We start from the raw sequence: 26,868 nt of genomic DNA on the forward strand, positions 1-26,868 counted from the left end.
GCAATGCTGGCTACAAAAGTGCCATGTGAATGTCTGTTCTCACTTTCAGGTGACACTGTAAATGAGAAGCAGGCAGCATTATCTCCTGTAAATGTAAACAGACTTGTTTCTCTTAGTGATTGGCTGCACAAGAAATAGGACTGAGTGGACTTGTAGACTCTAAAGTTTTACATTGGTTTGTTTTTGAGCGCAGTTATGTAACAAAAAAACCCCTACATTTGTAAATTGCACTTTCATGATAAAGAGATTGCACTATGGTTCTTGTATGAGGTGAATTGAAAAAATACTATTTTTTATCATTTTTTACAGTGCAAATATTTGTAATAAAAATAATATAAAGTGAGCACTGTATACTTTGTATTGTGTTGTGTCAAGGCTGATTCCCCAATCTGGCACTTTGAGTGCAGGAAGTGGGAGCCAGCAAGGATTCTAAAAATTAATAGGTTTCAGAGTAGCAGCCATGTTAGTCTGTGTTTGCAAAAAGAAAAGGAGTACTTGTGGCACCTTAGAGACTAACAAATTTGTTAGTCTCTAAGGTGCCACAAGTACTCCTTTTTTAAAAAAATTAATACTGGCTACTCCAGGCTGGTATTAAACTCCCAAGGTTACAGCTTCTCTCTGAGCTTGGATGGGTAGATGCTGCCACCATGCAAATGCAAAAAACCCCTTTGAACCCAGGAAGGCGCACTTGGGAATTCGTCTCTGTGGGGTACCCTCAAGCCCTTTTACCTCCTTCCAGGGAAGAGCTGATAAAGAAAACAAAGAAAATCAGCTGTTGCCACCAGCTAATTAAACAACATGTGCACAAACCTCTTAGGACACCAAAAATCCAATCCTGTTCTCAAAAAAGGTAAATTTTATTAAAAACAAAAAAGAAGAAATACATCTGGAACTTAGGCTTTTGCTAGATTTAAAAAACCCACTTATAAAAATTTAAACATCAAGACTAACCTTCTTGAGGTCCAGCTGAAAGGTTACAAGCAAAACAAACGGTTTCAGAGTAACAGCCACGAAAGCTTATGCTCTAATAAATTGGTTAGTCTCTAAGGTGCCACAAGTACTCCTTTTCTTTAAGCAAAACAAAAGCATTTTGGATTAGCACAGAGAAGTCCACAAGCCAATAAGAAATAAACAGAGATAAACCTAATCGCATATTTCTAGACATTTTCTGATATACTTACATATCTGGGGTTTTAAATGAGAAGGTTTAGGTATGATCTGATGATTTTCATACCTGACAAAAAGCTTTTACAGCATAGTCTTAGCCCTGTCTCTGCTCTCTCCTCTCTCTCCGAAGAACAACAACAAGAGAAAGGGAAAGTTTTTTTTCCCAATTTTAAAAAGTTCTAGCCCTCCTTTTGGTCAGGTGCCCACTTTTTTCCTTTTACCTGTGGACTTGTTAACCCTGTACAGGTTAAGCAAGTAGAGAACAACTACCAAGAGGGATTCTATAGCTAACTGGCTAGCTGGGTGTCCACATAAGGGAACTCCCCCCCTCCCCCCGCCTTCATTTATCACATGTTGTAATTTAAATCAATTTGTTTGAAAATGTAAAAAAAAAATTTAAAATATCCAAAATATTTAATAAATTTCAATTGTATTCTATTATTTAACAGTGCGATTAAAACTGCAATTAATCACGATTAATTTTTTTAATCACAGTTAATTTTTGGAGTTTTTGGAATCGACAGCCCTAATTTAAATTAATCTTCCTCTTTGCATGTATTTTCTTATTTCAGCCTTGAGGGCTGCTCTGAGCTGCTGAGTTCAAGCCCAGTTACTAAGATGAGAAGATACAGGTGAACTGTATCTGTCTTGAATGGTTTAGACACAACAATTCCTGCATCTTGTAGGGGGTTAGACTAGATGACCCTTCTGGTTCCTTCTAACCCTCTGATTCTATGAATTTCCCAGGGTTTCAGTAACACAGTATTAGCCTTCAGGAAATCACATGACTCAGTTCTGTGACATGATACATAAAGATGAGTACAAAGCAAAACCATGGATCCAGATACCTCCTAAACTTTGTGACTTGTGCCATTCTTGTCATTTACTATATTTGTGCACAATGTCTAACACAATGAGACCACAACTTGTTTGCAGTCTCAGGTTGCTACCACAATATAAATGTTAAATAATCCTATGAACATGTCCCATCAGTTTCAGAACAGACACCTGGCACATGGAAGTACAGATATTCAGAGATGCAAGAATGGACATTGAACTGAGTGTTCTAAGCTTGTACTGTGGGTCCATAGTGCACTGAGCTTATTTATACTCTTAATAACTTTTGTCAGTCCCTAAGAGAGCAAAATGTAGAGCCTTGGTTCTCTGAAGCAGGCAGGTTAGCCTTAAAGGTACCACATTTCTGCCCAGTTAGTACCTGCCCTTGTCCCCCTCTTACTGCCCCCCCCCATTGTATCCCCGACCCACAATACCATCACCCTTAGCCCTGACCTCGCCCCTGCTGGCCAGTCCTCCCCTAACACCTTAGAGGGCTGGGTTCTCATCCAGGGGAAGTGGGGCAAGCGGAAGAAAATAAAAAGAGAAATACAAATAGAGATTCACTCAACATATACCTAAGCTTTGCACCATTAACACTTCAATTGGACTGCTATGCCAGAAGGAAGCAGGCAATATGGCTTTCTTGCCTTCTCATCTGGTGGCGTTGCCTTGAGATACAGACATTTTGGGCAAAGATGCAGTTATCATGGAGATTACCATATCTGTGGGCGGGAGAGGGGTGTTTCTGCACCTTTTGCTTAAAGATTGCTTTGTGATCATCTCTGCAATTATCTAGTACTGGTTGCAATTACCCTAATAGCCTCCAGATAGTTCTATAGACATCTCTGGGACGGTTTAAGAAAATGGGGACATCAGTGGCCATGAAGAAAGCCCACATGTCTGGTCTGCAAATTTGCAGAGGGGTTGGTATGACACCCCCCACGCTATCAATAGCATGAGCACAATGACTCAGCTGTTAGAAACCCCAGAGCCTAGGTGATATTTTTCCACATCTAGTCTGCTGTACAAGGTGCTTGAGGAGAGAGTGGTTTTCTTGTTTCCAACATCATCTTGGTATCCTCCCAGTCCTTTAGAACAGAGCTGACCTATCTGGCTTGAGTTGAAATGGTGCTGAGCAGTTGTCTGGATTTAAGAGTTAAGTTTTTTCTTGTTCTCATGTTTCCTGGAGGTAATTCCAAACTACGCTATTATGTGTGTTTTCTTGTTTCTCTGTGTTCACCCACTGTCTTCAGAAGTTCTGCTATATTAGCTAATGCTCTGTGGTTTAAATGTCCCACTCCATGTCATTTGCTTTTTTTGTACTAAGCTACCTTGAGTTTATCCTTCCTCCATCTCTGTTTATGGGTCCTTTTTAACAACAAAATTGAATACAAAATATTCTCAGCCAGCTGTAGCAGGCCAGTGTTGTGTCACATTTCTTGCCAAGGTAGTGAGCCACTCCTTGGATAAGTTGTAGATCCCAGATGTTAAGCTTCTGGTGCCTTATCAGACTCCTCAGGCAGCTGTTATTGGCAACCATTAGATGTGCTTATGCAGCTGGGTGGGTCCTTTTATTTGATTACACTGTCTCTCTAGCCACTGTAGGAAAAGAAATGCTGTGTCTCTTCTACCTTCCTCCCAACATCTCCAAGAAAAAAAAGTATTGTCTGGCTAGTTTATTGGAAACACTATCTTCTTTTCTTTTCTTTTCTTTTCTTTTCTTTTCTTTTGGGGGGGGCGGGGGGACTATTTAGGTAGAAAGAAACTCTTAGGGACTCTTTTGGATTGTAGAGAATAAGCAGAAGTGTCTACATCAGACATGGCCAAAGAGCATCCCACAGATGCTACAATCAACCATGTGGCCATCCTTGTGATTGCTGAGACCTGTGGCTTCTGAATATAGCACTTATGTGGGCTGCTCACATCAAAATGAATCAATGTCTGCTGGGACTTGTAGCCGTCATGAGCCATACTTCCGTATGGAAGAGGAAGGTGACTACAGACTGCTTCAATTGGTGTGCAAATTAAGTGTGGCCCTTGACATCCAGGCAAATTGACAATGCAGCCTGTGATTAAGTACGTTTGGGACTTCCTGCTGTATACCAACGTAGGAATCTGTTACTTTGGAAATGATATGACTAGCATACCAAGTTTTTATGTGCACTCTTTAGTGACAGGCAGGCTAAAAGATGAGAGAGAGATGTCAGAGGCCTCAGTTAATCCCATTGGCTTCCAGCAGGAAGAGAACAGAGATCCAGGTGTGCATCCAGCCACACACAGAACCATTAGATCTCTGAACTATACATGGAGTTTAAACCAGAATGTGAAGATCTGATACTCCATTCTATTCAGATTCTTATACCTCCCACATCACCATAGTAGCTTAGTGCCTTCCGACATGACTAACATTGGTCACATGTGGTTTTGATGCTTGGAATGAGTGAAAGCCTCCCTTTGTCATGTTGTATGCCTATTGCTGTGCTTAACACAAGAGCAGCATGAGACACTAAAGTCAGAGATACAGATTAAGTTCCAATTATCAATGATTTAATTGAAAACCAAACGTAATAAGTACTTCAGAGCAGGAACCGTGTCTACCTCTATGTGGCATGTAGCACAGCAGGACCCTGATTCTGATCAGGGCCTCTAGGTGCTACCGTAACAGAACAAATAATAAAATCTAGGCAGATCAATCTACTATCCTGATGCACAAAATGGCTTTTTGTTATCTGTCTTCTTTCTTGTTTGTAATATTTTCATTACTGCACATTTACTGTTAGTGGCCCCTGGTGGCAAGGTTTACAACTGCAGAATTTATGCTAAATTTTTATTTATAGGTCAAAAGCCTGGGAATCCCAAATACTAAAGAAATTTTCTGTTGAACCATTCAGAACATCAGACCTAGGAACCAGAAATACATCATAATTTTTTCCCATCCTTGCTGTAAGTAATGATGCATCAGAGTAAATCCATTCTTTTTAGGATTTGCTTCCTCCAAATTAATGTTAAGGGGTTCTTATACTTCCTTTGCAGATGTTGTTCTCAGTGTTGTAGCAAGGTTAATAATATAGACTCCTTTTCTTGAAAGTTCAGTGTGGATGAAAGGCACCTGAGAAGAGCAGCAAAAATGATTACACGTCTAGAAAACATGACCTGTGAGGGAAGATTGAAAAAATTGAGTTTATTTAGTCTGAAGAAGAGAAGACTGAGGGGAGACATAACAGTTTTCAAGTACATAAAAGGTTGCTACAAGGAGGAGGGAGAAAAATTGTTCTTAATTTCTGAGGATAGGATAAGAAGCAGTGGGCTTAAATTGCAGCAAAGTGGTTTAGGTTGGACATTAAGGAAAACTTCATAACTGTCAGCGTGTTTAAGCACTGGAATAAACAGCATAAGGAGATTGTGGAATCTGCATCACTGGAGGTTTTTAAGAGCAAGTTAAACAAATACCTGTCAGGGATGGTCTAGATAATACTTAGTCCTACCATGAGTGCAGGGGACTGGACTAGATGTCCTCTTGAGGCAGAGGTGAAAGTAAGCCGGTATGTCCTGGTACAGCATACCAGCAAGAGCCAGTGCACCGTACTGGGGCAGCCCGGCTTCCCCAGGGGGCAATTTAAAGGGCCTGGGGCTCCCAGCAGTGGCTGGAGTCCCAGGCCCTTTAAATTGCCTTCAGAGCCCCGCTGCTGGAGCCCTGGGGTAGCGGGGGCTCCAGGGGCTATTTAAAGGGTTGGGGCTCCAGCTGTCTCTGCTGCCCTGGTCCTTTAAATAGCTGCTGGAGACCCACCACTTCCCCAGGGCTCCGGTGGCTATTTAAAGGGCCAGGGTGGTAGAAGAGGGGAGACCCGGGCCCTTTAAATAGCCCCTGGAGCCCCAGGCTGCTACTGCTACCCTGGTGGGGGGGGGGACACTTACCTTACAGGGTGGGCTGGGGCTGGCTCTGACTCCCCTTCCCCGCCCCTTCCATAGGCCCCGCCCCTTCCGGGGGCCAGAGCTGTCCCCAGAGTACCAGTAAGTCACTTGACTTACTTTCACCCCTGTCTTGAGGTCCCTTTCTGTCCTACGATTTTATGATTCTATGATTTACAGTTTATTTGTAAGCATTTCCCCAATATTATTCCCTTAATGCTTTTTACTTCATTGTTTTTAGGGACATTGGTGCAGAGCTGCAGGACAGAAAATATGGCCTATGTCAGGCATCATGATACCTATATTGTCACTAGAAAAATCAAGTACAGTCCAAACTTTGGGAAGAATTGTGTATATTTATTTATTATTTCATATGAAAATGAGCTGTCATTTCAGCTGTGCTGATCCTGGGCTTCCCATGGAGCTTTAAATACTAATTTGTTTCTTTTCTCTTTTTCTTTTAAATACAAGAAGAGATTATTATAGGTTATGGAAGTGCCTGTAAAATCTGTTTTTAGATGATCCAAGCCATTTTTAAGTAAAATACACCTATTTGACACTACTCAGCTGTCTAAAATTAATTTTTACATCCTGTGTCTAAACTCTACAAAAGGTACTGGAAAGAGATGTACAGGCTCATCCAACAAGTCTCTTCATATTTCACTTCTGTGATAAGCTCCTGAACCCAGTGTTTCTTATTGAAGTGTTCCATCCGTTCCTATAAGCTGCTGCTGTTATGCTGTGCAGAATCCATTGTCTGATATTAAACTTTTTTCAAGAACCAAATTGTCTCTTGGACTATTGTCTAAGTGTATCTGTTCCAAGGAAAAAAATGCATTAGTGTGTACTGCATTATGTTTTGAGAAATTCTTGAAAAATTGCATAAAGGTTTAAAATTGGGAGATATTGGTATTATTTTTTAGTTGCAAAAGTTGCAGTACACAAGCAGTGTATTCCAATCACTCTTAACCTAATGCCACTATGAAATACCTTTGTGCCCTGACCGCATTTCTAGCAGAGTCTTTCAAATAACTATCAGCAAATCTTTGTATTTGAATTGTAGAAGTAATAAATGAGTAAGGATCTGTGGTTAGAGGATCATCTTGGAATAGACCTTGCTGTAATATGACAAAAAAGTAAAGCAAAAAAGCACTGTTATCAGTATATAATGCAATGTTTTTTTACGTATACCCACATTCCTTCTGAAGTTACTTCCATTCAAACATGAAACTTGGATTCTGATATAATGGACGCAATAGATACGGCTACTTGGATTGTAAACTGTTTAGATCAAAAAACTTTTCATCAAGCTGTCTGAAAATTACTATGCACCTCTTGGCACTATGTACATGATACTGTACTGTAAGAGCCCAATTTTGCTCTGTTATACCAGTGTAAATCCAGACTAACTCCACTGACATTGATTTAATTGAGAGCATAATTTGGTTGTAAGCATTTATGAGGCTTTGTTATGAAACTCAGCAGCACCAGTACTCTTGATTTAGTATATTTACTCTGTTGATGTTCAGTAATACAGTGATATGTGCCAGGAAAAAAAACACTAAAGATCTAGAGAAGCTTAATTTATATCTAAATTAGATGATACTTTATTTTTAGTCTCTTATTCTAGTAGCTATTTCAGCTATTCTATGCCAAACGGGGGATTTACAGAAATTGGATGAACTGAGACAATTTGCATGTTTGACAAAAATGTCTGTTGCACTGCTGGCACGTTAGCAATAATGCAGAGAAATCAACAGGCTGCAGCTTGTAACAGGAAATGAATGATCTAAAGTACAGAAACCACAGCATTGAGTCAGTTATCGGTGTGCACTGGCAATCAAGCTTTCATTTGCTACAGCTAGAAAACCCTGAGTGTGCCACAGACATGTCAGGTTGTATATTGGTAATAAGAACAGAAAGAGGTTAAGAAAACAACTGCAGATCCATATGCAGTGTGGTCAGCAAGTCTCTTCATATGGCAGAATTTCAGTAAGCCCTGACAAATGTCCAGTTTACCTGTTTATACTTTCAGCCTTCTGATGCTAGAACAGTGGTCCAATTATGTGTTTCTTTTCCCTCTGGATTAAGATAGTGCCCTTTTCCAAAAAATATACATACACGCTTGTCCATAGAGAGAGACAGAATCAATGTGGTAGTCTGTTTTCTTCTCTGACTATATCCCAGTCTTGCCACTGCCAGGTCAATAATTGCCATTTCATAACTTGCATAATTATTTCTCCACAGGCAACCATAACTGCTAATGATGCCACATTAATTCTGTCAGCCTATAAAAGCCGATCACTACATCAGTTAGCTTCTATACAGTATATCTACAATAAGAGCAAGGTAGGTCAGAGCATTCTTAGGGCTGTTTCTTAGAAACACTAATCACTGCTGTTCTCTTAGTGTCAGTTGCATAATAACTAACCCTATTAGACCCTTAAAGTCTTGAATGTTCTTTCATCAAAAGCACATCCTTGTTTTTCACACTGTATAACTTCTAATTTGTGTGTTTCACCCAAATCTCAACAGAATCTGCTCCCTGAATGCCCTTGAGGTTGTTATTTCTGTGAACTCTCTCCAGTTGAAGAATTTCCTTTTCCATTTGCTCAGGACATAGTGTTGCAACTATAATGAGAGGCCACTTCCTGATGAAAGGATGGATCCTGTTAGCACAGTTTCTCTGATTTGCAGGGGGAAACAATCTATTCAGTCTTGTGCAATATTCCAAACTGAGAGCAAATCCCACAAGCACAAAATAAATCCTTTCTATGCTATTCAGTGTCTTCGTGTGAATTACGAACTCTGCCTACCAACAAACAATAAATCTTATGATAGTCTAAATTAAAGACAAAATGGGACTGGAGTTATCATGAGAAAAATAATAAAATCTTTTAGCACCATACTCTGAAATTAAATACTTTTAGAGAGAGAAACAAATCTTTTTCTCATGGTTCCATTCCTGAAATTCAGTTTGTGGAGCTATAATAATAACATTGCTTATGCACAAATGCTATTTTACAGTAAATATTCTGTACTTGTCATGGATGCTCTTAACTTTTTTGCTGTAAAATATCTTTAGCAGCAGGCACAGACCTCAAAATGGGCAACAAATGTGTGGACAAAGTGGTAAGTCAAGAATGTTGACTTCAATTATTTATTTTTGAATAGATTTGGGAAGGGAGAACAGGATGAGGATGGCTAGGTGATTGCAGTCTCAAAATCTTTTTTTTCTTTTTTTCTTTTTTTTTAAGGTAACTGGTGCTGTTTGAGCAAACGTCTAGCAAGTTGCACCCAGTCGGAGTGGATGGGTTGTGCAAGGGCTGAAAAATGGAATCCTAACCAGGGCAGAGGATGGCTGTAGCTATTACTACAGGACATGAGGAGGGGTAGCAAACATAAGTGTGTAGAGATCACACCTCCTTGCTCCCAAAACACACCCATGGTCCAGTATGGAGAGCTGCTACACAGCGCTGCTCCATGATGCAAAGGGTTTTGTGGCCCATGGGGCTAGCCTGCTAGCTTGCTATATTATATAATCTGTTTTCTTTATTGGTTTGATTATTATTCTCTTGGATTATGTTTTGTACTGAATAATTCCAGTACAAATTTCTTCATTATCCTTGGCTGTAACTCAAGGAACGTACAGGCCTGTATCCTGTATGATTATCTAGAGAAATTTAGCATAAGTGTTTGTAACCTTTGGCATAGACTAATGGCCTAGTGGTTACCTCTTTTGACTTTGGGGAACTGAACAGAAAACTGAATGTGTTCACCAAAATTCTGGAAAATACCGGTAACCACGAGGTTCTGCATACCACTGAACATGGAAGTAATGATCTAGGCCAAAGCTAATGGTTTTGAGGATGAGATAATTGATATTAATATAGATGAATATGCTAGCCTATACAGTAAGTGTACCCAAAGATTTATCTGGGTGGAAGGTTGGGCATTGATGTGAATTTTCAGGACAGTGTCAGGACCTTATAAGAGGGCAAACCACCATAAGGAGGGGTCATTCCTTCTCATAGTTCTCTTCTGTTAAGCTATCAGCTTAGCATCTGCAGTATAGATGACCTCCTGAGGTTCCTTCCAACCCTGATATTCTATGATTCTATAGCTTAGCTATTCAACACTTGAACCTGATCTCTACCAGTTTGGGATTGAAGAGCCTGGAGCATCAAACTCATTCGGCCAGAGACGAGGCTGGTCCTCTGTCTCCCACAACCAGGTGTCCAAGGAAGGGCGCAAGTATGCTAGTTTAAGTAGCCTCTTATAAAAGGGATGTTACCACCAGGGACTATAGAGCTGTATTACTTTTTTGTGGCTCTGTGGTTTGTAACTTTGGTTACTCTCTTGTTGATTTTAATAAAGATCTTGAAAATTTGGTTTTGTCCCCACACATGCCGAGGGTCCATACAAGATATTGTACTCCCTATGTTCTCTAATTCTATAGCCTGAATCTGGGACAAGAACCTAGGTATTTTCTGGTCAGATCATTGGTGAGCCATAATAAATTAGCACTATAAATTCAGGTCAACTGTGTTCACTTGCATAGTGGAAACTGCTGTACTTTAGGCCCTATATAGAGCTGTACAAGACGTATTTATACAGCACCCAAGTTGGCTAGGCCCTTAAAAAATTATTGGGAAGACAGGTCCAAGCCTTCCTTCAACAATTTGCAATCTCAACACATACAAGACAGTGGACTAATGGAGAAAAGGGATACACCATAGCAGCAAAGGATGAATGATGTTTTATCCTTGTCTTGTTTCAGATAATAATTTCACGATTGTCTGCTCCTTAACCTAACAAGTATAATGGCTATACCCACTGCTTTAGTGTGGGAGATCTGGACAGTCTCTGAGACTTATTTCTTTAAGAGTGAACTCAATAGGATGTGATAGAAGTCCAGTCATCTAAAACTGGACGAAGTGCTCCTGAGATAGTGGGCAGGAATAATTCCCCATTGGCAAGGGAGTAGACTGTGTGTGACTTGTCATTTGCCATCTCTGATATTCATGAAATTAACACTAATCCCACACATATTTATCTAATTTTTTTAATAACTTGAAGGGTGGTGGAGTAGGGGAAAGGTATATTGATTAGCCCACACAGCACTCTCTATTTTTAACTTCTTGTCTTTTTTCATTAGAAGAAGGAGCTGGAGGGTTTATAGAGCAGTTTCTGTATACAAGGCATTATAAATCCTAAATCAAAAAGTGTTTCATTTGTAATGCAGTAAATCAGGAGGCAAATGCCAAAGCCATAACAATACTTGTTTGTTCTCTGCTTAAGTCAAACTCGGACTCCTCAAACCATCAGCAGTATCATGTGAGTGACGTTTTGAGTGTATCATTACTTTGTATTTTTGCAGAGACAGCAACATAATTCATCATAATCCCTTTCACTCTGACTTGTGGTGGTTTACTTCAGAAGAATAGAAGGCAAAGAGCTCAACTTAAGTATATGCACAATCTTAATGGCAGTAGCTGTTTTCTTTGGGGCATGGTATACAAGGCCAGAAGGGACCACTCTGGTTAATTACCCTGACAGGTAAAAATGTACAACTTATTTCTAGTCTGAATTGTCTAGCTTCAACTTCCAGCCGTGTTATACTTGGATCATGTCTTAGTTTTCTCTGTTAGACTAAAGAGCCCATTACTGAATATTTGTAGATGCACATAGATGTAATCAATACAGGAAAGACTGTTGTAATTGAAAGAACTGGTTATGAAGAAAGCAAGCACAGTGATATGCTGAATTGGCTCCAGCATATCTGTTTGACTGAAGAAAACAAAGAACTTCAGGCCAGATCCACAGAGAGACTTAGGATGCCTAAACCCCATTTTAAGTCTCCCAAATCCCAGTTTTAGGCACCACTGCACGCCACAAAACTCCTGCTTGGCTGCCACCTAACCCTATAGGTGCCTAAACTCACTCAGCCTAAATTTCCACTGTAAAAGCTCCCTAGGCGCCTAAGATGCTACCTCAGTCTATGTGTCTGGTCACCTATCTCCCTTGAGGGGGTGGGGCGCAGTGTTCCCTCTAATTTTTTATATCTGTGTGCGGAATTAATTTTGTTATGTGCACCACTATGGAGGGGATATGTGACACCTCCATAGTGGAGCACATAACAAAATTCATGTGGTGGGAGGGGGCTCAGGGCTGGGGCAGAGGGTTGGGGTGTGGGGGGATGAGGCTCTGGCTGGGGGTGTGGGCTTTGGGGTGGGGCTGGGGATGAGGGGTTTGGGGTGCGGGAGGGTGCTCAGGGCTGGGGCAGAGGGTTGGGATATGGGGGGCTCTGGGGTGGGGCCAGGGATGAGGGGTTTGGGGTGCAGACTGCCCTGGGGCTGCAGTGGGACAAGAGAGGGCTGGGGGGAGTCATCTCGCTGCAGCAGCTCAGGGCTGGAGGAGAGGCGCCTCTCCCCGGCTGTGGCAGCTCCGTCGGGGCTGGGCTGGGACAGTCTGAGAGAGGGGCTCCTCTCCCCAACTGTGGCAGGTCTGCGCTGGGGCCAGCGGGGAGGGGCACCTCTCCCTGCCGCAGCCCAGAGTCCCTGCATGGGGCTTAATAGGCAGCTGCGCAGCCAGGCAGCTTAGAGGGAACTTAGGTGGGGGGTTGCCTGCCTTTGCAGCGTGTGGGTGCAGGTCACTTGCCAGAATTATCTGGGTATATCTCATTTAATCATATCTCTGCTCTTGCAGGGTCCTCGGGCAGGGGCACTGGAACAGGGGAACCCAGAGATTCATGACCCCTCTACTTTTTACTGGCTGTGAGGGCAAATGATGGGGGTGAGGGGCGGAAAAGAGTGAGCGGGGGAGGTGTCTTGGGGTGAAGAGGCAGTGTGGGGTGGGGTCTTGAGGGACGGGGTGGCACAAGTGTGAGGGCTTGGGGAGAAGGGGCGGTGTGAGGGCAGGGTCTAGGGGAAACGGCCAGGGCAGGGGGTGGGGACACGGTTTGAGTGCTGGTGGCCCCCTCACTTTTAGGGACCTTCCGTCACTCTTGCCTCAGGCACTGATGCAACTCAGTCCCTCCTATGCTCTGCTTGTGGGATCTATCTAGTTCAGGGGCTCTCAAACTTCATTACATTGCCTTCTGACAACAAAAATTGCCTCACAACCTCAGGAGGAAGGACCAAAGCCCAAGTCTCACCTAACTCTGGGCAGGGGGGCCAAAGCTGAAGCTTGAGGGCTTCAGCCCCAAGCAGGGGGCCTACAGCCTGAGCCCTGCCTCCCATGGCTGAAGCCCTTGGGCTTTGGCTTCAGCCCTGGGCAGTGAGGCTCAGGCTTCAACCCTGGGCTCCAGCAAGTCAAAGTCAGCCCTGGCGACCCCATTCAAAGGGGGTCACAACCCACAGTTTGAGAACCACTGATCTAGTCTCCTGAGGGCTGTAATATTTTGGTCTAATTTCAGTTGTCAGGTGATGATGATGTCTTGTGGTGTACAGGAGGTCTGGCTAGATGACCTGCTGTCCCTCCTGGCCTTTAACTCTATGCCTAAGTCCCTGTGCAAACCTGAAACCACTTCTCCATCTTCCCTGTGGGGCCAGATCTGGTAGCCATGCTCTGAGCATGCCTAATGCCATACAAAATGGCTGGAGAAAAGAAAGCAAGTCTGTTAGCTGAGTGGTTAGAGTACTCCAGGGGGATGTGGGAGATCCTGGTTCAATTCCCCCTTGGTCTGTGGAGAAGGGCTTTGAAGAGGGGCTTTCCATTTCTCAGCTGAGTGGGCTAACCACTGGACTATGGGATAGTCTGATGTGGGACTCTCTTTCTTGTTGAAGCCATTTCACAATAATTAAATTGGTCTGGGGACAGAAAGAGGATCACTCGAGTCCAGTGGTTAGGGCACTCACATGGAACCCCTGTTCAAATCCCTTCTCCTCCTTGGTCAGGGTAGAGAATCAAAACAGGGTTTCCCACAGCCTGGCTGAATACCCTAACCACTAGGCTAAAGGTTATAAAGGAGGGCCTCGTTCCCCCCAACCCTCTGGCCATTTTGTGTGGAGTTCAGTAGGCACTAACTCATTCTCACAAGAAAAGGCTTAGGTACCTAAGCTGCCTGCCTCCAGGAGAGGTTCCTGGCTATGTCTAGGCTGCAGGGAGGTGCCTAATTCCATGGGAGAGGAGGGGCTTAGGACACACACCTCTTGTTTGGTATGTTTCATTGGCTAGCTTGGATGGCTCCCCACATAGCATGCTGGGTTTTGTGGATCTGATTCTTTTTATAGGGAGCCTATGTGCCTAATCAGGCTTTGTGAATCCTCTTGTTGTTCCAGTGATTTTCTAGTCACCTGAAAGTTAGGCATTGCAACACAGAGTTGCAATACCAAAATCCCTTTGTGGGGCTGGACCTTCCTGTATGAAGCATCAACACACTAAGCAGATACCTATTATCAGTATAGTCTCTTTTCTCTTTTCTGGGCTCTAGGAATGGTCCTAAAATGACCTTTTACAATGGTGAGCCAAAATCCTTGATATGAAGAGTCTTCAACTTTCAGAAAGCATCAAAATCCAGATTGGAATTTCGAGGCTGACCTGTTTCTCTAGCTAAACTGAAACACTGGATCCAATCTCTCAAGCTTGAGGGGTGGGGGCAGGGAGTGTATGTGCATATGCATGCACACAGGGAGTTCAGAATCTGAACACATCCACATTTTGCAGCTCAGGCTGATGTCTAATGCGAAATTTGTAATACATTAGTCATTGAAAGGCACAGTCTGCTGAAATGGGCTGTGTATTCCAGGTAGCCCATATGGGGAGGCACAGAAAATTCTGGAATGAAAAGCCCTCTCTCTCTTTTCAAACAAAAGAACGTGATATCCAGTAAACCTGGGACAAAGTTTAAGCAAAGCTGCTGTTTAAATTGTAATGGATTTCGGGAACTAACCTTACAGGAAATCTATATTTATCTATGTGAACACCAGATAAGAATTCCTCAACCGGGTGGGCAAAAGCCCATTTTTTCTGTCTAGGCACCCAGCAGGACAATTATTAGAATATACAGAGATATTTGGACAAATCAGCTGCTATTTTAAAATATTACCACTGTTTTGTGTATCTAAACCTACAGCTTCAAAGAACCTTGGAAATATAAGGGAGAAAGGGTTGGCTAAGGCAGCAAAAAGGTGTCTAGCCAGATTCTGCCTTCCCTTCTGCCCCACCAAAACACCCAGGTACATTATTAACAAGTTAATGAAAAATCAGTTCAGGTCTTCTAAGCAAGATGGGCACACAACACTTCACCTAGTGTGAAATAAATTAATTTGACAGTCTGATCCTAGGGAACACAAAGTCTTGGATTCAGTTGCCAGTTCTGATTTCTCATCTGACATTCCTAATCTAATGGGAGTAAACACGTGCAGCTGAAAACCATCTAGGCATTTTAATTGTTATAGACTACAAGCTACTAGCCTACTTGTGTGGAGCACTGAAATGCACTTGTGTGGATGTGTCAGCCATGTGTGCATGTGCCCTTCACCACAACCTTCCAGAGAGATTCAGGGGAGGAGGATGGAAAAGAATAAATGAAAAGTATGGTTTGGCAGGGGTTAGAATGAAGGAAAGGGGAGAAATGATGATAACTTGTTTGTCTTTCTTTCCCCTTTTTTTTTTAAATTGCAAGGGAATCACTGTAAAACTATCCATTGTAGAAGACACTATTTTTCTTGCTTCTAAAACATAGGCCTTGTCTAAAATGAGGATTTGCCCCAGTTACATCCATTAGTAGCCAGCCACCAACATAACTGCATCTGTGTAAATGTCGAGCGTAGACAGACAGAGCCACTATTTACACTAGTGGAGCTTCACCTGGTTTTATTCAGGAGTAAATTTCAGTAGTGTAAATAGCGGCTTTGCCTCTGTACGCTTTAGGATTATACCAGTGCAGCTACACGGGTGGATATAATTGGAGCAAATCCCTAGCGCAGACAAGGCCTTAAAGCCTTTTTCTCCTACACTGTTAATATTCCTGTGTCTAAAGTCACAAAGCTAATAGGTGGATCCATACAGATGTTTTAATGACCTATCATAAGTCTAATTGCTTTTGCCCCAGTCCCATAAAAGTGAGTCTTCATTAACTTGCCAAGTCTTTGTTCATTTTTCCATCCATATTTTTAATTGAAATTATTTAGTATCACACACACAAAAGAAACTCTCCCGTTAGATTAAGCTGAAATGGTTCTATAGTTATGAGATTGGCCTTTACATGAAAAAACTTTACTCCAGGCCAAACTGGAACAAAAAATATTTTTTTAAATTAAAATCACAAACCTATTTATTTTACTGGTTGCTTTCTGTTTTCTCTGTGTTGCTGCTGGAGATGGTTGAATAATGCTTCCAATTCCCCTTTCTACCTGTTCTTGTAGCAGGTTAACACATGAGACTATGGTATAAAAACAGAAGTAGGCTCAAGGCATAAAAATGGAGACAGAGTTTTTCCTTGGGTCCATCTCTAGTAAAGAATTGTCCTTTTATTGACAGGGAGATAATCTTACCAGATACATATCTTCAGTCTCCAGCTCTTATGATTTTAGATTTCCCATCCCTTCCACTTTTACAGTTATGATCCCAAATATACTATATCATCTGCTCAAAGTGACTAATGGTTTCAAGTCGCAACCACTCTAGACATCTTAAATTAGAAGCAGATTTGTTTATTTTAATGTGCTGATCCCAATGCCATGCTGCAATGCTCCATCTTCCTTGTGATTGGCTGTACTTTCAGAAGCCAGCCAATCATTTTTGCAATGCAGGTTTAGCATTGATTATATACTAGTAAAGCGTATTCAATCTCAATAGTACAAGAGGTGGGATCTATCAGGAGTGGAACATGGATCCAAAGCCCTGCCCTGCTCTGCTCCTCTTCTGGTTCAATAGGTAACAAATGTACTTGGCTATCCTGCAGTGGAGTTGTAATCCTGTGTTAATTGCAACAATTTGTGCCCATAGAAATGGCAAAGATGTCACAGCTTCTGAAGGACTGAGGAGCTGGGCTGAAAATTTTATTTAAAAAATTATGTCTTGCATCATTAGCAAAAAGGACAAGCAAAGCTGAAAAGTGGCTGAATTAAGGAAAAGATTTTAAATATAGTAAGAAAGTCACTCTCTAAGACCCAGAAATCTAAAACTGCATAAGTCAGGTTCTTAAGAATTTTGGACTGCAAGAGTTCTGCCTTGGGGTATACATGCTGCAGTTAGAGTTTGGTCTCTGGCTTCAGTATGTTACATTTTTTGGTTCTGCCTGTCAGTGTACTTAAGCATTCCCATAAGGAAGCGAGACTGATCTTTTTATCCTGCTACATAAAGTGGGGGAAATGCTGTTACATTTATGTCATTGTGTTTTACTCAGCAAATCTTGTTTGCCAGGAACTCTTCCCAAGCTGTAACAAGCTACCTGACTCCAGAACGTGAGAGGAATACCTGTGAACAGAAATATGCGACAAAGATCAAACATTACATTAATGAGCCTTTTCTCACCCCATCCCCCACAAGCTGTCTTGATGATTTCCTTTACATCCAGCTCGGACTACACACCATTGCTGTCCTGACAATAGCCTTTGTGTTTCACTCTCACATTCTCGCCCAACACTGTGTATTATTACTCCTGATGTAGCATCTGCCCTTCCACTCCGGCACTTCTCAACAAAGTCTAACAATCATATTGACTTGTGGTACATTTTGTAATTGAAAAGAGGGGCTGATGCATCAACTGCTATAGGTCTCAAATAGTAACTTTATTGTGCCTTAAAGCTCAATTCTACCCCTCAAAGAAATCTTTGGAGAATGGTGGGGCCCTCATCCTGCAAAAGAAAGTCAGTGCAAGTTGTTGGTGCTCAGTAAATTTCAGGATTTTTGGTCATAAATAAGGAAATTGTGTGGGGTGGTGCTGACATGTTCACAGTAAAGTAACTTTGCTCAATCCCACTTATGCTGCAACGGTAAGAAGAAACAAAACAACAAGATGGCTAAAAGCACAAAGGCTAATGGGAGTGGAGAGACGCAAGTGGGCAAACAGAAATATCAAGTTTTTGTTTAATTTTGAAAAAGCCTGAGTTAGGTAGAGCAGCTAAGGAGTGGGAGTGGAACAGTGAGAGGCAAACAAATATTTTTAAACAAAGAAATGCAGCTCTTCTGACAGAGGAAATTTATAGAACTTGAGAAACTTCAAAAGCCTGCTGGAGCTGTGTACAGGAAGAGGAAATACTAGCTCTGAATGTGAAAGCAACACTCACTTTCAAATGTAAACCATGGGTCTTCTGCTTGATTGGCTCTGTGTGTAGCTTGGTGCTCTATAAAGGGTCTTTATTTAAATTTAAACATTATACAAGAATACTTTTTGAAAATACCCTGTGTCATTGCTGAAATGCTATTTATGTAAATGTACTGTTTGTTCTGTGTATTTCTAAGATGCTCATCACTTTTGTATCTTGGTTCTAACTGCCACTCAAAATTGCAGAGATACAAAAGGGAAAATGTAATGTTGCTTAACCCTACAATGGGGCCACAGCAGCAGTCTGTCTGACTTTTTAAAGTACTTGAAGATGCCTTGAGTATGAAGGGTGCTATGAAACCTCTAGCCTACATGAACAACTAAGGGTCTATTCTTTGGCTCCAAGCCATAGTCAACCTATAAAGGTAAATAGACTCTGAGCCAGAATGCCTGTTGACAAGAGAGTAGGCATTAAGCATAAGCCGGAAACATCTTTGTTTTCATGCAAGAGTGTTTGGCTCTGAGGGTGTTTTTAGGTCAGGCTGCCTCAGAGCGTCCTTCCATGGGGATTTAAATAGTGATTATGTCTGAGTGTGCTTGGTCAGCCAGCCTTTCATCATAAGTATGACATATACGGATATGTGGGGAGACCGCAGGTCTGGATTCTTGCTTCATGCTGTTCAGGGAAGTGATTGTCAAATGCCAGTGAGAGCGATCTGGGTAAAGAACCAAATAAAGCTGCATCTTAAAGCAAGATCCTACCCTCCACAGGCCATGGAAATCCCAGGTCCAAAGTGTACAGCAGTCTAATTCTAGTCTGAATAAATCTCTACACAGTCATGCCATGACAGCCTGAACTCTACATAACTGCTAAAGACCAGTTACTTAAAAATATGGAACATTCTATGAATTGATTGAACTGTGCTCTGTGGTCTCAGAAACAATAAGTTGGTCCCAGATGCAGGGCTGTGTCTGGAAACAAGAGGCACTTTCACTTTGTGTCATAGGCTTAAACAGCTTTAAGCAAATAGGCATTTCCCTGGGTTATGAAGCCAGATTGTAGTTTCTTTTACATTATTCGCAATAGAACCTAAAAAGACCCCTAATCAGGTCCAGCCCTAGGTTTTCTGTGGATCTACATAATGTACTATATGCAAGGCCACATCTGCTTTTCTCCATACTTGTAAAAATGTCCCTTCACTTCTGCATGCCAGAGACAATATCCTGTGGCCATCCATTGCCTATGAATCTTTCTGCCTCTTAGTTCTTTAGCAACTGTTCCTCCATGTGGTTGAGTCTCTGTACTATCTTAGAGCACCCCCACCCACAGGGGCTTTCTTTCTAGCTCCCAGACTAACTCAACCTAATGTCACCACACAGTATCCCTAAATCTCGGTCTAGACTTTGCAGGCATCATGGAAGAAACTGATGATTACAAAAGCCAAAGTACAACTTTCTGAGAGAAAGGAGCTATTAGATAATTTTGTGTCTCCCACAGCACAGTGGTACTAGTCCAGTCTGAGTCTACAGTTGTAGTTATAGCTGGAGAACTGGAAACGGTGTTCTAACTGAGGCATGTGTGTGTAACCTTGGGATCCTGGAAGCGTATGCCCCATATATAAGGATATACCTAAAGTCATCTTTGTATATATGTCACAACTGGGACATCAGCAGTCTGACCTAGTGGTCAAAGCAGGAGTCAGGCTCGGTCAGATACTAGGAGGTCAGAGTACAAGCCAGGCCAGAGAGCAAACTGAGAATCAAGAGTCAGGAAGCAGGCAGGGTCAGGTTACCAGGAGATCAGAAGCAGGAGACAAACTTGAGAGCAGAACCACAGATTGATAACCAGAATCAAGCCGGGTCTTCCTGCTTTGTAAATGGGGGAGGAGGAAGACAACTCTGAAGTATAGTACATCAGTGTCTTTCTTTTTATCATGTTTCACAGATGTTGTCTCACTGGGATTTTTTCCATAGATGTTTAGTTGTTTGCCATGTATAGCTATTGTGTGAATGATTATCCAGAGGGGGCTATGACTTTGAAACAGTTCCATTGTATTGTAAGTGGGCCTAGAGTAAAATGACATTATTTACTAAAACTGTTGCTTTCATCTTCCTTGAAAGTTAGGGGGGAGAAGGAGAGCCTAACCCTATGTAGCTAAAATTCTGCTCTGAATAACTGTGCTGATCTTAAAAAGAAAAGAATTATAGAATCATAGAATCTCAGGGTTGGAAGGGACCTCAGGAGGTCATCTAGTCCAACCCCCTGCTCAAAAGCAGGACCCATCCCCAATTAAATCATCCCAGCCAGGGCTTTGTCAAGCCTGACCTTAAAAACTTCTAAGGAAGGAGATTCCACCACCTCCCTAGGCAACGCATTCCAGTGTTTCACCACCCTCCTAGTGAAAAAGTTTTTCCTAATATCCAACCTAAACCTCCCCCACTGCAACTTGAGACCATTACTCCTTGTCCTGTCCTCTTCCACCACTGAGAATAGTCTAGAACCATCCTCTCTGGAACCACCTCTCAGGTAATTGAAAGCAGCTATCAAATCCCCCCCTCATTCTTCTCTTCCGCAGACTAAACAATCCCAGTTCCCTCAGCCTCTCCTCATAACTCATGTGTTCCAGACCCCTAATTATTTTTGTTGCCCTTCGCTGGACTCTCTCCAATTTATCCACATCCTTCTTGTAGTGTGGGGCCCAAAACTGGACACAGTACTCCAGATGAGGCCTCACCAATGTCGAATAGAGGGGGACGATCACGTCCCTCGATCTGCTCGCTATGCCCCTACTTATACATCCCAAAATGCCATTGGCCTTCTTGGCAACAAGGGCACACTGCTGACTCATATCCAGCTTCTCATCCACTGTCACCCCTAGGTCCTTTTCCGCAGAACTGCTGCCTAGCCATTCGGTCCCTAGTCTGTAGCTGTGCATTGGGTTCTTCCATCCTAAGTGCAGGACCCTGCACTTTTCCTTATTGAACCTCATCAGATTTCTTTTGGCCCAATCCTCCAATTTGTCTAGGTCCCTCTGTATCCTATCCCTGCCCTCCAGCGTATCTACCACTCCTCCCAGTTTAGTATCATCTGCAAATTTGCTGAGAGTGCAATCCACACCATCCTCCAGATCATTTATGAAGATATTGAACAAAACCGGCCCCAGGACCGACCCTTGGGGCACTCCACTTGACACCGTCTGCCAACTAGACATGGAGTCATTGATCACTACCCGTTGAGCCCGACAATCTAGCCAACTTTCTACCCACCTTATAGTGCATTCATCCAGCCCATACTTCTTTAACTTGCTGACAAGAATACTGTGGGAGACCGTGTCAAAAGCTTTGCTAAAGTCAAGATACAATACATCCACTGCTTTCCCTTCATCCACAGAACCAGTAATCTCATCATAGAAGGAGATTAGATTAGTCAGGCATGACCTTCCCTTGGTGAATCCATGCTGACTGTTCCTGATCACTTTCCTCTCATGTAAGTGCTTCAGGATTGATTCTTTGAGGACCTGCTCCATGATTTTTCTGGGGACTGAAGTGAGGCTGACTGGCCTGTAGTTCCCAGGATCATCCTCCTTCCCTTTTTTAAAGATTGGCACTACATTAGCCTTTTTCCAGTCATCCGGGACTTCCCCTGTTCGCCACGAGTTTTCAAAGATAATGGCCAATGGCTCTGCAATCACAGCCGCCAGTTCCTTTAGCACTCTCGGATGCAACTCGTCCGGCCCCATGGACTTCTGCACGTCCAGCTTTTCTAAATAGTCCTTAACCACCTCTTTCTCCACAGAGGGCTGGCCATCTATTCCCCATGTTGTGATGCCCAGCACAGCAGTCTGGGAGCTGACCTTGTTCGTGAAGACAGAGGCAAAAAAAGCATTGAGTACATTAGCTTTTTCCACATCCTCTGTCACTAGGTTGCCTCCCTCATTCATTAAGGGGCCCACACTTTCCTTGGCTTTCTTCTTGTTGCCAACATACCTGAAGAAACCCTTCTTGTTACTCTTAACATCTCGCTAGCTGCAGCTCCAGGTGCAATTTGGCCCTCCTGATTTCATTCCTACATGCCCGAGGAATATTTTTATACTCTTCCCTGGTCATATGTCCAACCTTCCACTTCTTGTAAGCTTCTTTTTTTTGCTTAAGATCCGCTAGGATTTCACCGTTAAGCCAAGCTGGTCGCCTGCCATATTTACTATTCTTTCGACACATCGGGATGGTTTGTCCCCGTAACTTCAACAGGGATTCCTTGAAATACAGCCAGCTCTCCTGGACTCCTTTCCCCTTCATGTTAGTCCCCCCAGGGGATCCTACCCATCCGTTCCCTGAGGGAGTCGAAGTCTGCTTTCCTGAAGTCCAGGGTCCGTATCCTGCTGCTTACCTTTCTTCCCTGTGTCAGGATCCTGAACTCAACCAACTCATGGTCACTGCCTCCCAGATTCCCATCCACTTTTGCTTCCTCTACTAATTCTTCCCGGTTTGTGAGCGGCAGGTCAAGAAAAGCTCCCCCCCTAGTTGGCTCCTCTAGCACTTGTACCAGGAAATTGTCCCCTACGCTTTCCAAAAACTTCCTGGATTGTCTATGCACCGCTGTATTGCTCTCCCAGCAGATATCAGGAAAATTAAAGTCACCCATGAGAACCAGGGCATGCGATCTAGTAGCTTCTGCGAGCTGCTGGAAGAAAGCCTCATCCCCCTGGTCCGGTGGTCTATAGCAGACTCCCATCACTACATCACTCCTGTTGCTCACACTTCTAAACTTAATCCAGAGACACTCAGGTTTTTCTGCAGTTTCGTACTGGAGCTCTGAGCAGTCATACTGCTCCCTTACATACAGTGCTACTCCCTCACCTTTTCTGCCCTGCCTGTCCTTCCTGAACAGTTTATAACCATCCATGACAGTACTCCAGTCATGTGAGTTATCCCACCAAGTCTCTGTTATTCCAATCACGTCATAATTCCTTGACATCACCAGGACCTCCAGTTCTCCCTGCTTGTTTCCAAGGCTTTGTGCATTCGTATATAAACACTTGAGATAACCTGCTGATCGCCCCTCATTCTCAGTATGAGGCAGGAGCCCTCCCCTCACAGACATTCCTGCCTGTGCTTCCTCCTGGTATCCCGCTTTCCCACTTACCTCAGGGCTTTGGTCTCCTTCTCCCGGTGAACCTAGTTTAAAGCCCTCCTCACTAGGTTAGCCAGCCTGCTCGCAAAGATGCTCTTCCCTCTCTTCGTAAGGTGGAGCCCGTCTCTGCCCAGCACTCCTCCTTCATGGAACACCATCCCATGGTCAAAGAATCCAAAGCCTTCTCTCCGACACCACCTGCGTAGCCATTCATTGACTTCCACTATTCGACGGTCCCTACCCAGGCCTTTTCCTTCCACGGGGAGGATGGACAAGAACACCACTTGCGCCTCAGACTCCTTTATCCTTCTTCCCAGAGCCACGTAGTCCGCAGTGATCCGCTCAAGGTCATTCTTGGCAGTATCATTGGTGCCCACGTGGAGAAGCAGGAAGGGGTAGCGATCCGAGGGCTTGATGAGTCTCGGCAGTCTCTCTGTCACATTGCGAATCTTAGCCCCCGGCAAGCAGCAGACTTCTCGGTTTTCCTGGTCAGGGCGGCAGATAGATGACTCAGTCCCCCGGAGTAGAGAGTCCCCGACCACCACCACCACCAACAAATTTATTTGAGCATAAGCTTTTGTGAGCTACAGCTCACTTCATTGGAGCTGTAGCTCACGAAAGCTTATGCTCAAATAAATTTGTTAGTCTCTAAGGTGCCACAAGTACTCCTTTTCTTTTTGCAAATACAAACTAACATGGCTGCTACTCTGAAACCTGTTCTGATCTTGTTCATCCAGTGCACTCCCTAGTAAGTTTTTGTGGATATTTTTGGTTTGTTTTTGTAACAAAATGAAAAATGTAAGGCCATCAAAACTGTTTTGTAACTTCTTCATGCCCAGGAAGGACCACCACAAGATTACAATAAAACCCTATTCTAATAGTCACTTGGACAGCTATTGTGGTAACTGAACATCAATGAGTAGGGCCCTACCACACTGATGGCCGTGAAAAACGCATCAGGGACTGTGAAAACTGGTCTACCCCCATGAAATCTGGTCTTTTGTTTTTACCGTATACTATCCAGATTTCACAGGGGAGACCAGCGTTTCTCAAATTAGGGGTTCTGACTGAAAAGGGAGTTGCAGGGGGGTTGCAAGGTTATTTTAGGTGGGTCACGGTATTACCACCCTTACTTCTGTGCTGCCTTCAGAGCTGGGTGGCTGGAGAGCAGCAGCTGTTGGCCAGGCGCTCAGCCCTTAAAGCAGTGCCCTGCCAGCAGCAGCACAGAAGTCAGGGTAGCAGTACCATACATGCCACCCTTACTTCTTTGCTGCTGCTGGCGGTGGCTCTGCCTTCAGGGGTGACCTCCCATCCACCAGCCTCTGCTCTCCGGCCACCCAGCTCTGAAGGCAGTGCCACTCCCAGGACCAGTGCAGAAATAAGGGTAGCAGTACCACAACCCTCCACTATCATAAACTTTCGACCACACACACACAACTCCTTTTTGGGTCAGCACTCTTACAATTACAACAGCATGAATTTCAGATTTAAATAGCTGAAATCATGAAATTTACAATTTTTTAGAAATCCTATGACCATGAAATTGACCAAAATGGACTGTGAATTTGGTAGGGCCATATCAATGAGGCTTCTTCTTCATGATTATTTTATTTAGTATAATGGTACAGAAAGCAGGTGTTGAAATGATATGATAGCAGGTGTTGAAATACAAGGCTATATTTTGTTGAGTGAACTGAGTCCAAATGCCATCAACGTGATTTACAATTTTGATAGTCATATCTCTTCAATACGTTTTTCCATTCTCCTTTAAATAAACAAAATCTTTAGCAAGCAATAATAAAACTAGGCATGAAAAATACCTTGGAGAAATTAGTGAGTACAGGTACACATATATGATTCTTGGGCCTGAATCAGATCTCTCATTGTGGTTTTATGCCAATGTAACTCCGAGAGGCCAAAGTCTGCTCTCCTTTACACTCGGGGTGCTGGAACAATTTGTATAAGGGGGTGCTGAGAGCCATTGAACCAAATTGTAAACCATGTATATGCTGGAAACAGGTGACAGGTATAATAGGGAAGGGGAGGCTAAGTCTCCCCTGGTGCATCTGCCACTGACCTGCCACCAAATGCCTGGGATGTGGTGGCCCTGCCTGCTTTCTGCCTCTTCCCCTCCCTGCTCCACCCCTTCCCCGAGGCGCCCACCATCCACCGCAGCTGCTGCCTGGTAAGTCCACTCCACCCCCCCTCTCCAAAGGTCCCCCACACTTGCCGCATCTCTCCTCACCCCCCTTCCATACAAGACCCCCTCCCCCCCTCCGCTGCTCACCACATCCTCCTCACCCCTCTCTCCCCAAAAGCCAGCGGGGGCTCAGCTCCAGCCAGTGGCCTGGAGCTTGAAGCTTGTCCTGGACTGGGGCAGCTTGAGCCAATGGCTCAGACCAGTGCTAAGGCCGGAGGTCAGGTGGGTGCTCTGCCTGGCTGACGGCACGAGGGTTGGGTCGGTTCTGTTGAGGCTCCTCTGGCCACGGTGGAGGGGGCTCAGGGCTCTGGTGGGTGAGGGTGGGTATGGAAGGGACAGGGCCCAGAGGCTAGCCTTCCTGAAGGGGGATTTCACCTGCCATCCATGGATGGAAACCACTTCAAGCCAGGGCAATGCAGCAGCACCTCTAGTTCCAACACCTATGTTTACATTGGTGTAAATCTGTAATCACTATTGAAGTTCATGGAGTTAATTCAGGGAATGTCCTTAGCAGAATTTGTTCCACTGGTGTATGTAGGAAATAACTCAGCTAAGTCAGTTAAGTAAATGTAACTTAAGTGTATTATCTCTGAAGACAGACCCCTATTTCTAAAGCCATTAGATAGGAGCTAGTCTTTTGGGATATACCACATCTGTCCACTTGATCTACTGCCTCTGCTTCAGGTCTCATCACTTCAGCAAAGTATGCTAAATGTGGAAGCCTCCTAGTGTTGTGAGAGGAGGCAGGGAATTAAAGAAACTGGCATTATTCCCTAGTTGATGCTTTCACCTTTGCTTTAAAACAGAGAGAGATAGGGAGAGAGACCAGCATTTCAAAGTGTCCTACTGTTGAAGTGGTTAGAGAACAGGTCTTGCAAAGTGAGCACATTTTTATGGGGTTGCCAAATTGCAAGGTGTGGCCTTCCTCCTCTTTTTATTTTAATATTGAGGAGTGGTCCCAGACTAATGTCCCCAGAGCAATGCTTCATCTGGATCCAATTGCCTTCATTTTATGCAAATTAGATTCAGCACTGACTCTTTCTGTCAATGCTCAGCTGAGGGACAAAAAGGCAAAGCTGACATCCCTTGTAGATGAATCTGTTCTAGTGGTATAGTACTAGTTGTTCAGGGATGCTACAAGGTATATTAATTTGTACTGCTTTCTCTCTGCCTTTTCATTTTTTTTCAGCTTCCCCTACAAAGCCTCCTTTAACCCTTGCTTTCCCTGCTCACCATCCCAGCTACCGCAAGGCATTGTGCAGTATTGCCAGCCTCAAGTATTGAAGAAATCATGGGTAAGACAAGAATATTAATGATGGCATAGAAATCATTGTTTCTTTAAAGTAATTTTTGGGTTCTTTTTATTTGTGTTCTGATTTCTGATTCTTCAGTCTGTATTCACTTCATTTT

At 43.4% G+C, this 26,868-nt stretch overlaps 1 long non-coding RNA gene across 2 annotated transcripts; it reads left to right on the forward strand.

Annotated features, from left to right (window-relative positions):
* The first annotated feature begins 3,012 nt into the window (after window positions 1-3,012).
* Window positions 3,013-26,743, forward strand: LOC140909446 (uncharacterized). 2 transcript variants are annotated; one of them, XR_012158212.1, is made up of 6 exons: window positions 3,013-3,159; window positions 4,842-4,947; window positions 8,161-8,262; window positions 9,171-9,318; window positions 11,294-11,472; window positions 26,648-26,743. It is a non-coding gene; the product is annotated as an uncharacterized lncRNA (long non-coding RNA). The 2 variants fall into 2 exon arrangements; XR_012158211.1 differs by lacking the exon at window positions 26,648-26,743 and adding an exon at window positions 17,284-18,908.
* Window positions 26,744-26,868: the final 125 nt, after the last annotated feature.

This window comes from Lepidochelys kempii, chromosome 3 (assembly GCF_965140265.1).
Source record: "Lepidochelys kempii isolate rLepKem1 chromosome 3, rLepKem1.hap2, whole genome shotgun sequence".
Classification (NCBI taxonomy): domain Eukaryota; kingdom Metazoa; phylum Chordata; order Testudines; family Cheloniidae; genus Lepidochelys; species Lepidochelys kempii.